We start from the raw sequence: 11,544 nt of genomic DNA, 5'->3' as shown, positions 1-11,544 counted from the left end.
CTTCTCCTTCTCCTTCTCCTTCTCCTTCTCCTTCTCCTTCTCCTTCTCCTTCTCCTTCTCCTTCTCTTTCTCCTCCTCCTCCTCCTCCTCCTCCTCCTCCTCCTCCTCCTCATTCTTCTTCTTCTTCTTCCAGGGCAATGAGGGTTAAATGACTTGCCCATGGTCACATATCCAGTAAATGTCAAGTGTCTGAGGCTGGATTTGAACTCAGACACTCCTAAATCTAGGGCCGATGCTCTATCCAATGCACCACCTAGCTGCCCCCTTGACTCCTTCTTTAAGTGGAGCACTGCCTCCAGGATGCATTATCTCAAGCTTCAGGGGGTCCCAGGTAGTAAGATTTAAGGAGAGGCATGTTCTCAGCTCACATGGCCTGTGTTCTGGTCTGTAAGTAACCACAGGCTGCTTGACTTTTTTTCAGGGCAATGAGGGTTAAGTGACTTGCTCAGGGTCATGTAGCTAGTAACTTTCAAGTGTCTAAGACTGGATTTGAACTCACATCCTCCTGAATCCAGGACCAGTGCTTTATCAATTGTAGCACCTTGCTGCCCCCCCTCAAAACATGGTTAGATGCCACAGAGTAGGTGGCAATGTCTTAACCATATTTGTGTTGTAAAGGCCACTAGGACCTCTTCCATCCTTATCAAGGGGAGTGCTAATCTCTCCTTTCATACAACACTAGGCTGCTTGATCTTTAACCTGGAAACAAATCAGGAGATCTGATTGCTTACTGCCTTTCCTCCACCATCTTAAAAGGAAGACTTTGTACTAGGTCATTCTGAGAAGAAGGAATTGGAAAATAAAGTAAGAGAGGCAGAGGAAAAATTAGGAAGAGAAGTTAGAGTGATACAAGAAAAAATCAGAAAAAAGAGTCAATAGCTGGTAAGGAGACACAAAAAATACTGAAGAAAATAACATCTTAAAACATACTAGGCCAAATGGTAAGAGAGGCACAAAAAGCACTGAAGAAAAAAACTCCTTAAAACTAGAAATTGGCCACAAAGGAAAAGATGTTAGAAAAAACTGAGTGAAAAATATAATTCCTTAATTAGAATAGAGCAAATGGAAGCTAATTACTTTATGAGAAATCAAGAAACAACCAAACAAAACCAAACCAATGAAAAAGTAGAAGACAACGTGAACTAATGTGAACCAACAGCTGACCTGGAAAATAGATCCAAGAGAGATAATTTTAAAATTATTGGACTACCTGAAAGCCATGACCAAAAAAGGAGCCTAGACATCAAATTTCAAGAAATGTTCAAGGAAAACTGCCCTCATATTTATCAATGGAGGGATAATATAGATATTAATGTATCTGCCCAATTTACTTTCCTGAAAGATTCCCAAATGAAAACTTACAGGAAATATTATAGCCAAATTCCCGAGCTATGAGGTTAGAGGAAAAAATATGTCAAGTAGTCAGGAGGAAATGATTCAAGTACTGTGGAGTCACATTCAGTATAACACAAGATTTAGCAGTTTCCACATTATAGGATTTGAGGGCTTGGAATATGATATCTTGGAGGGAAAAAAACTGGGGTTACAACCAAGAACCAACTACCCAGCAAAATTGAGGGGGGAAATGGGATTTCAATGAAAGAGAGGACTTTCAGGCATTCTTGATGAAAAGACCAGAGAAGAATAGAAAATTTTACTTTTAAGTACAAGACTCAAGAGAACCATAAAAAGGTAAACAAGGAAAGGGAAATCATAAAGGAATTAAAAAGGTTAAACTGTTTAAATTCCTACATTGGAAGATGATACTTATAACTCAAAAAACTTTTTCATTATTAGGGCACTTGGATGGGAGTTGAATATGAATATAAATATAAAATAAAATAAAATTAAGGGTTGAGAGAGGAATGCACTGGGTGAAAGGGAAAGGGAGAAATGCAGTGGGGTAAATTATCTCCCATAAAAGAAGCAAGAAAAATATTTTTTGCATAAAAAAGCTTTTACAGTAGAGAGGAAGATGGGGGATCTGAAGGGGAGTAAGTGAACCTTACATTCATCAAAACTGGCTCAAAGAGGGAATAATATGCACATTCAATTGGGTATAAAAATCTATCTAATCCTGCAGGAAAATAGGAGGGGAAGGATAATAAGAGGGGGTGGGAGGAAAGGGAGAGCAGATTGGGAGAGGGAATAGTTAGAAACAAAGCACTTTTGAGGAGGGACAGGGTGAAAGGAGAGAGAGAATAGAACACATGGGAATGGGGAATAGGATCAAAGGAAATATAGTTGGCAATAGTAACTGGAAAAAATGTGAAGCAAGTTTCTCTGATAAAGGCTTCATTTCTCAAACTTAAAGAGAAATGATTCAAATTTATAAAAATAAGAGCCATTCCTCAATTCCTAAATTATCAAAAGATATGAACAATTTTCAGATGAAGCAATCAAAGCTATTTATAGCCATATTAAAAATGTTCTAACTCACTACTGATTGGAGAGATGTAAATCAAAACAATTCTGGGGTATTACTTCATAGCTACTATATTGGCTAGTGGGATGGAAGGGAAAAATGACAAATATTAGAGGGGATGTGGGAAAAATAAGATATTAATGCACTGTTGGTAGAGTTATAAACTAATTCAACAATTCTGTAAAGCAGTTTGGTACAATGGCTAAAGTGCTATACAACCTTTCATACTCTTTGAGCTAGCAATGCCACTACTAGGTCTGTATCCAAAAAAAGATAAAAACAAAAAGTAAAAGGATCTATAGATACAAAAATATTTATAGCAGCTTTTTGTTGGTGGCAAGGAATTAAAAATTGAGGGGATGCCCATTAATTGGGGAACGGATAAACAAATTGTGGTATGTGATTTATAATTGAAAATAATTGTTCTATAAGAATTCCTGAGCAAGATGCTCTGAAACTGAGAAAGATATGAGATGATGCAAAGTGGAATATACTGTGTACAAAGTAATAACAATGTCATGGGATGATTAGCTGTGAATGACTTAGCTATTCTTCACAATACAATGATCCAAGACAGCTCTGATGGACTTATGATGAAGAGTACTATCCAACCCCAGAGAAAGAACTGATGGTATCTAAATACAGATTGGAGTATATTTTAAAAACTGTTTTTCTTAAGGGTTTTTGTCTACTTTCTTTCACAACATGGTGAATATGGGAATGTTTTGCATGACTACACATGTATAATCTATATCAAACTGCTTGCCTTTTCAAAGTAGGGGAAAGAATTTGAAACTCAAAGTTTAAAAATAGATATTAACATTGTTTTTACATGCAAATGGGAAAAATAAAATACTAAAAACAACCCTCCCAATTATCTTCATAAGCATACACAAATATATACACAAACACACTTAAATGTACAACAGAATATAGAAAATGACTCATGTCAGAGCCAGGAGACAGTGAAATTTCCCTTTCATGGGCTCCAATTGTGCCCAGGAATATATCCAATATTTCAACTTTGAATCTTTCCCTGAGGTTGAATACTCCTTCTCCCATCGCCATATTGGAAAATAATGCTGAGTTGTTAGAGAAGCAGGCAGTTTATCTTCTGCTGAGCCCTATCTTCCCCAGAGAGCAATATAGTTGTTCTAAACCTATATCACCACCTTCAGTTGAGGCCCTGCCTCCCATGTGAAAAAAAGAACATGGGGCTGGTCGAAAGCCAAACCCTTAGTCCCTGGACAGATGCAGTCCATATGTCTCATAGTCAATCAACAATTTCTTATTAAGATCTCACTATGTTTCAGGTATACACTAAGCACTACAGAGAGGATACAAATTAAAATTGAAAAATAAAACAAACACAACAAATAACCAAATAACAAAAACAAGTCCTGCACTCAAGGAGCTTACATTAGAGTGGGGGAAAGACAACACATAAATCACCAATAAGCCAATTAGCTTTGAGATATAGAAAAAAGCATAGTGTCTTGAATTAAACTAGCAATCAATTGATAAATATTAAGTGCCTACTACATGATAGGCCTTGAAGATATTAGGGTCTTAATAAAGTATTTATTTATTTAACATAGAAATCAGTGGGGGAGGAAGGACTTTGTTTAGATCAGGGCTTCTTAAACTTTTTCCCCTCATGACCCCTTTTTGCCTGAGAAATTTTTACACAACCCTGGTTACATAGACATATAAAATAGGCATTCAGATCAAACATTTACTGTCAAATTGTTCATGACCCCCACATTCAGTTCTATGACCCCATGTAGTGTTGTGACCCCACAGTTCAAGAAGCTTTGGCTTAGAGAAGCATCATCCATAAAATGAATTGGACTAGTTATATTATATCAATGAAAACTGTATAGGTTCTTTGAAAGCCCATGCTAATGTATGTTTAAAGACTTCCTCCCTCCTCCTCTCCTTTATCCCAAGCAACTAAATAACGTATTCTTACACTTTTTTGTGTTATGTACCTATTTGGTAGTCTGGTGAAGCCAATGGAATCCTTTGAAGAACAACCTTTTTAAATGTATAAAATAAAATACATAGGATTACAAAGGAAAGTAAAGGTTATTGAAATGGAAGATGTATGCATGCATATATGTTTGTATGTATGTATGTGGGTATGTATGTTTGTATGTATGTATGTATTGTTCCTTAAGTTCATGGACTTCCAGAAATCAATATGTACAGCTTTGGAGTCTAGAGATTACAGATTAAGAAACTCTCTGCTAAATGATAAATTTTTTAAAAAGTCTAAGTTGGAAGCATGCTTTGAAAGCTAATTTTGAGGATGTTCATATTGCCAGGAGTATTATTTTATTGCCTTGGAATTGTTATATTCACTAAATACTTTAGTGGATCTTCAGTCTTATTGGCTTGGGTAATTCCTTAACTGTTACAATTCTATTTAACTTACCAAGCATTCATTAACATCTTATATTCCAGGTAGTGTTTGAAATACAGAGCATACAAAGAAAATGATGAAACAGTTCTACAGTGCTTGCATCCAATGAGTTAAAAATCAATTCACCACATCTCATCTATATTTTTGACCTTGCATTTTCATCAATTTTCCATAGGGGACCCATTCAACAAATTAAAGACTTACTTCTTGTTTCTTAAGAAATGTATTTTGACTTGACTAATGGGGAAATACATTTAACATGATTGTTATGTAAAAATATATCCTGTTTCCTTAAAATAAATATTTTAAAAAATATATTTTGTAAATATCACTATGGTATTTTACTACATAATTAACCCATGCTCTCCTGGCTTCCTCTGTCTCAGATTTTAGAAGGAACCTTTCCATATTCCCCTTTAATGTTGGTCCCTTTCAACAGTTGTTTATATTTAATTTATTATTTGTATACATATAAGTGTGAATGATAAATGCATGTATCTATCTATATATCTTGTGTGTACATAGTCATTTGCATGTTGTCTCCACTAATAGAATGTAAGCTTCTTGAAGTCAAGGACTGTTTTTGTCTCTTTATTCCCTAGAACTTATTACAGTGCCTTAGACATATTAGGTGCTTATCAAATTGACTAGTTATATACCCTTGATGATGTCATTGCACCACCTTTTGCAAATGTTATAAAAGGGTATATGCTACAGCTTGCTTATCTACATCATGTTTCTTGCCATTGCCCTTTAGGTGAGTGTGGTGATGTAAGTAGAAAGAATACAACATTTCAAATCAGGGGACTTAGGTTGTGCGGCTTTGGGCAAGTGATTTGTCTTCTTTGAGCCTTAATTTCCTCATGAGTAAAATTAGGTATTTAACTAGAACAAAGGTTCTTAAGCTGAGGTTCCTGAACTTTATTTAAAAATATATTTTTATAAATTTTTCAAGATAACTGGTTTCCTTGATAATATTATGTATTTTTTCTTATGTATTCAAAATATCATTCTGCAAAGGAGTCTGTGGGTTTCACCAGGCTGTCAAAGCTGTCCAGGTCACACAATCTTTAAGGTCCCTTCAAGCCCTGAATTCTGTGATCTTAATGTTCCTTACAAATGCAATTGGGATACTTCTAAAGTCATGGTACTCTCTGATTCAGAGACATAAGGTATCAGCAGAAGAATATCAGTATTAAAGAGGAGTTTAGAGGCAGGGAAGGAAGGAAGGGAAGGAGCAAGGAAGGGAAGAAAGGAGGAAGGGAGGAAGGGAAGGAGGAAGCATTTATTAAGTACTTACTACATGCCAGACACTATACTAAAGGAAATACTTCAAATCATTGAAAGTACTGCAAAACATTTTAAATGCGATCTATTTAAACTTGCTTCTATTTAAACTTGGATCCAGTTCATCCATCTACCACAACAGTCCAAGAAACATGAATTGATAAGCTACCTCAATGGATTTCACATTCAATTGCATGTCACAATTTGGTTGATACAACTTTATCTGCCATTTGGTCTTTGGGTTGTGCTGATTCTTTGCAAATCATTGATTGAGAATTTGGGGGATAAAAAACTAACAACAGAACTTATCTGCCCAACCCCTTTAATTTTCAGAGAAGAAAATTGTATCCTAATAGGACTCAAATTCACAACTGGTAGTAAGTAACGAAGGAATAAACATTGTACAATTTATATTGTATAAGGCTTTAACATTTACAAAGGATTTTAAAAAAATAACATTTTTTCCAATTACATATAAAGAGAATTTTAAACATTCATTCTTCAAAATAAATTTTGAATTTCAAATTCTCTAACCTCCCTTCCCTCCCTGAGATGTTAAGCAATTTTATCTAGGATATACATAAGCTCTCATGCAAAACATGTCCATATTAGTCAGGTTCTGCAAAAAGACAGAACATAAACACACACACACACACACACACACACACACACACAATGAAGTGAAAAACAATCTGCTTCAATCTGCATTGAGATTCTATCAGTTCTTTCTCTGAATGTGGGTAGCATTTTTCATCATGAGTCCACAAAAAACTTTCCTTAAAATGACCCTGTAAATGCCATTATTTCTATTCTATAGATAAGCCATTTTATGGTTGAGGAAACATTTGAATGATTCCTTAGTCATGCTGTTGAGAAATTAAATGATTCACTTATGGTTACGTAACTAGAGGGGATCTGGGACACACAGACAGGTCCTCTGTTTAACTCTAAGAGCAGTACTCATTCAATGACCACTCTACTCATTTTATTTGCTTGAGTACATCCTGAGTTTTTTAAAAGAGAATGCTGGAGACTGTTCTGAGGCATCTCAGAGAAGGGACTTGTTGATAAAGATAAAAAATAAGCATTTTGCAAAATGAAAAAATCTTTTCAGGGTTGAGTTTGTACATTTTATAAAGCAAGGGAAAATGATGTATTTATTTAAATCTCATAGGCCAATAAACTCTTTATATATCCATTGTTTCAAAGGAATTCTTTGAAATTAATGTATTTTTCAATCTTCATAAGTTTCTTAAAATTGTATTTCTCAAGTGACTCTATTAACATTTTTGAAGACTTTCCAGGTACTTTTTCCAAGCAAAAAGTAGAAACAAGGGATGCCTGAGTTGCTCATTTTCTGTGAAATGCCCTCTATGCTTTGCCTACATGGCTGAGCAAACAACAATTAAGATAGACCATTATGGCTTTTGGAATCCTCATCATTTTGACTAAATAAAAACTCAGAAATAAACTGAATTGCAGCATAACACTCAACATTGTGCTTGTTGCCAGTCAAACTCCTCATGACTCATAGGCCCATATGGGAAAATTCCAAGGAAACCAGGTGCAGAACTTTGGAGGATCAGTCACTTTATGGGGAATATTAAGGTCGTTCTCATAGACCTTCTCCAATGCCGGATCACAGGATTTAGAGCTAGCAAAGACCTTAGAAAATATCTACTTCAGTATAATAGTGGGCATCTAATTAGGGCTGCTAATGGCTTACCTGCCATTGATTGACAGCTTTGAATTAATGTTAAATAGGTGGGGAGATAACTGCCTTGTGCTTAGAGTTAAGATATCATAGTGTAGGGGTTCTTTTTCTGTGTGTGATAGACCCATTTAGCAACTGAGCAAGGCTTAAGAAATCCCTGTCAGAATGTTTTAATGTAATTTAAGGAAATCCTAAATTTCAATTAGAGGTAATTGAAAATACAGATGTAAATTATTTTTTCCCATCCAAGTTTATAAACCTGCTGAAATCTACCCATGAACTCTTCCCCAAGTTAAGAACCCCTGTCATAAATAATAGAAGGTATGTCAAAGGAAGAACAGAAGTATAGAGAAGTGATTCACAGAAGATATATCTATTAAAAAAACTAGCAATTACACTTGTAGTTTTAGATATATAGGTAGACAGATGGATCAAGGATGAGACATAAGGAGGCAGAAACGTGGTGCAGTGGATAGAGCACCAGCCCTGGATTCAGGAGGACCTAAGTTGAAATCCGGCCTCAGACACTTGAAAATTACTAGCTGTGTGACCCTGGGCAACTCACTTAACCCCAATTGCCTCACCAAAAAAAAAAAATCAACCAAACCAAAAAACAAAACAAAACAAAACAACAACAACAAAAAAGAATGAGACATAAAAAACAAAACAAACAAAACAAGAATGAGAGATAAAGTGAACTAGAGATCTTAATAGGAGGTAAGTTTGAGCAGATAGGAATCATTAGGACATGATGGAATAGGAGTCTGTGACTGAAGAAAAATGCATAATTTATTCAAAAATTATAACCATTTACAATAAGGGTGGTAGAGTAATATTATATGAAAAGATATGCTCATATGAAGAAATCTAGAAAGTGGAGTGAGAATGTCCAGAAGAATGTAAACATGTTTTGCATTTTGTCTTTGTATCCCCACTAACATGATGCCTTGCATAAATCAGGTACCTTAATAAATACTCGTTGGATTGAAATGAAAAGCATGATGGAGAATCTCTGTCCTCCCTTTGCCCCTCCCCCCTCTTGCTAAAATGAAAGCTCCTTGAATATAAGGACTATTTCATGTTTGACTTACACAGAGTAGATAGTAATTTTTGAACTGTTAAATTAATAGCCAATAGACAGAAAATAGACATGGTATTGTCATATGAATAATACTGGAGAGCAACAAAGAAGAAGAAAATAGGTTAGGAATTTGGAAATATATCACAATTCTGGCATAGAAATATGAGAGAATGAATAGTGATGAGGAATTTCAACTATCCAGGGATCTAATCAACCCAGAGATGAGTGAGAGGAAAATCAACTGAAAAATTCCCATTTACTTTAACAATTTCATTCTTCTAGACTTGTAGAAGACAAGGAAATAATTTGCTGATTTTGATCAACAAGTAGAAAATGGTTGCTCATGTTCGAATGATGTAAAATTTGGGAGAAAGTGATCATTGCATCTTAGGATTTGGGGTGGTAATGAATTAGCAAGTATTTATTGAGTATCTACTATGTCTCAGCCAATGTTCTAGACACTGAAGATAAAATTCAAAGAACAAAATTATTTCTATTTGCAAGGAAATTACATTGTAATGGAGAAAATAATATGTACACATAAAAATATACATAGTATGAATATTAAAGGTGGGGCCAAAATCACCCCCATCCCATTTTAGTCTGATACATTAAGTAGTTGTTTGAACTCATATTAATTAATAAATCAAGATAACCTAAAGTTAAATACAAAAAGTCTTTGGAAGCCACTCCTTATTACTTGAGTAACTTTGGGCAATTCTTTTATCCAGGAAATATCCTCATCTGTAAAATTAGGGTTAAGACTAGATGGGTCTCTGAAATCCTTTCAGACTTCATATTTATAAACTATTAGTTTCCTCATTTCTGTACCATGTAACCCTGAGAAACTGGGCAAATTCAAATTAAGATCCTTAGACATTTCCATTGGAAAAAACAAAATTTCAAAGGCAATACATTCTAGACTATAATGTTGCATATGAATATAAGTTTAGACCAGTTTCCCAAGATCAAAAAATCCTGACCCATCAGATTCCCTTTAATTTATCTATAAAGCCTTCTACTAGAAGTTTAGCCTGGTTTACCTCTTCTGCCCATCCCCTTTCCTTAGGTGATCAGCTTTACTGAATTTTGTAGGCCTGGTCTGATTTTCCTAAAATCACAGAGCTAAAGGGTGGCCTAGATAAAGACAGGGCAGAAAATATACTTTTTGATTTCATGTTTCCTCACTGTAATAGGCCAGAGATCATTGTGTGGTTTGGGGCCATCTCTTAAAGATTTAAGTCTCAATTGCCATAGTACTCTGGGTTGCCCATCTTTTTGCCTTTTTCTGTAAAATTTTCATGTATTATGATTGTATTTCCAGTGCCTCCCCTGACCTATTCCTACCATCTAACCAACTGAGACAACATGGATGGAAAAACAGACAGGCCTGAGTGAGAGTCGATGTCCTCCCTGTTTAACCGTATCCTTGGTGAGCTGCACTGATGGGGATAATATAAAGGATTTAGGCATCCCAGATGTAGACTTGGAATAGAGGTGGAGAACTTATGAAACTGGGTGTGCCCAGGCATGGACAGTATATATCTGTAATCCCACCTACAAAGGAGACTGAGATTGATGGCTCTTGTTCATGAGAATCTGAGCTGCTGGGTATTTTTGCCAAATGAAGGTCTATACTCTTTTGCATCAATATAGTCATCCCCTAAGAGCAGGGCTCCATCAGTTTACCTAAGGAGGGGGAAACTGGCTCACGTCAGAAACAGATCTGGTTAGATTCTATGATGGTCTATAGTGGAATCAGACCTATGAGTGATCGCTACACTTCTCTCCTGGACAAGATAAAGAGATCCAGTGTTTACATTTAAGAAAGAAAAAAATGAAAAAAGCAAAACAAACACACAAACCTGGGCATGCCAAATTCGAGTGCAGTTTTTGTAGGACCTCTGAAAATGCCCACCCTTCTTCTTTCTATGATCTAAAGACCACTGAACTTGAGAATCTGGTGACATTGCTGATATTCTTCTTTTATAAACATTAACTTACATGTTTCTCCTGCTGGATATTCCATTTTAGGCTTCAAATCTTCCTTTGTTTGAATTTAAACAAGGCCTATTGCTATAAGCATAATTGGCCTGTCTTGTCTTTTTCTTTTGCATGTGAAAATCTCCTTAAGGTCCCCAAAATTACAAGAACAGACTGGGATAATTACAAAAGCAACTAGTTGATGTCAAGGTCATGTGGGGTGATATTTGCATTTTATTAGCAAGAGCTAACTATCTAACTTACAGTTCAGTTAATAGGGCCATCATCAGCAGGTGGACTGTGAGAAACATAGTGAAAGAAGAGCATCTTGAAAGGTGAAAGCAGATAATCGGATAGACATGGGTAATAGCTGATACATTTACATAAAGCTATACAGCTACAAAGTTAGAGTTCAACATGCTAAAACAACTGATAATTGCATCTACTCCCTGACTAATCTATATTTTTAAATTAGAAAGGCCCTGTAGCTTCCAGATGTCATTGTGGATAATGAGGCACAGACAGGAGGCTGCTTTTTTGGATTAAAGGAGTGCTAAAGTGTTTTAATATTAAAAGGTTTCTCATCTAAGCCTTTGTTGTCATTGATGTGGGATGAAAGCCTGATCATC

The 11,544-nt window shown here is 35.6% G+C and overlaps 1 non-coding gene across 1 annotated transcript; it reads right to left on the bottom strand.

Annotated features, from left to right (window-relative positions):
• Window positions 1–557: 557 nt before the first annotated feature.
• Window positions 558–679, bottom strand: LOC122745136. Its single transcript, XR_006355421.1, has one exon. It is a non-coding gene; the product is annotated as a U6atac minor spliceosomal RNA (small nuclear RNA).
• Window positions 680–11,544: the final 10,865 nt, after the last annotated feature.

The sequence above is a fragment of the Dromiciops gliroides genome, chromosome 2 (assembly GCF_019393635.1).
Source record: "Dromiciops gliroides isolate mDroGli1 chromosome 2, mDroGli1.pri, whole genome shotgun sequence".
Lineage (NCBI taxonomy): Eukaryota > Metazoa > Chordata > Mammalia > Microbiotheria > Microbiotheriidae > Dromiciops > Dromiciops gliroides.
This window is presented reverse-complemented; position numbering and strand designations above follow the sequence as displayed.